Below are 259 nucleotides of genomic sequence, written 5' to 3'. Positions count from 1 at the left end.
AGGGGCGGGATGCGGGGAATGGGCTGGACACGGGCGGTCATCGATCGAGGTTGCGTGCGCCACTTTCTTGCAAACCCAGGTGAGCGCGCTGAGGCTCCAGGGCGGGCAGGACACCGTGCACGGTTCCCCTGCGTCCGCCCCGCGTGGGAAACCGCCCGTGGGTGGGAAGGCCGCTAAGGGAAAGTTTCTGTGGCGGCAGGAAGATTTGCAGGGATGTGACCCGAAGTGGGATAAGAAGAGAAACAAGGGAGAGGCCGAG

Source organism: Myotis davidii, unplaced genomic scaffold (genome assembly GCF_000327345.1).
Source record: "Myotis davidii unplaced genomic scaffold, ASM32734v1 scaffold10, whole genome shotgun sequence".
Classification (NCBI taxonomy): Eukaryota; Metazoa; Chordata; class Mammalia; order Chiroptera; family Vespertilionidae; genus Myotis; species Myotis davidii.
Note: the sequence above shows the minus strand (reverse complement) of the source record.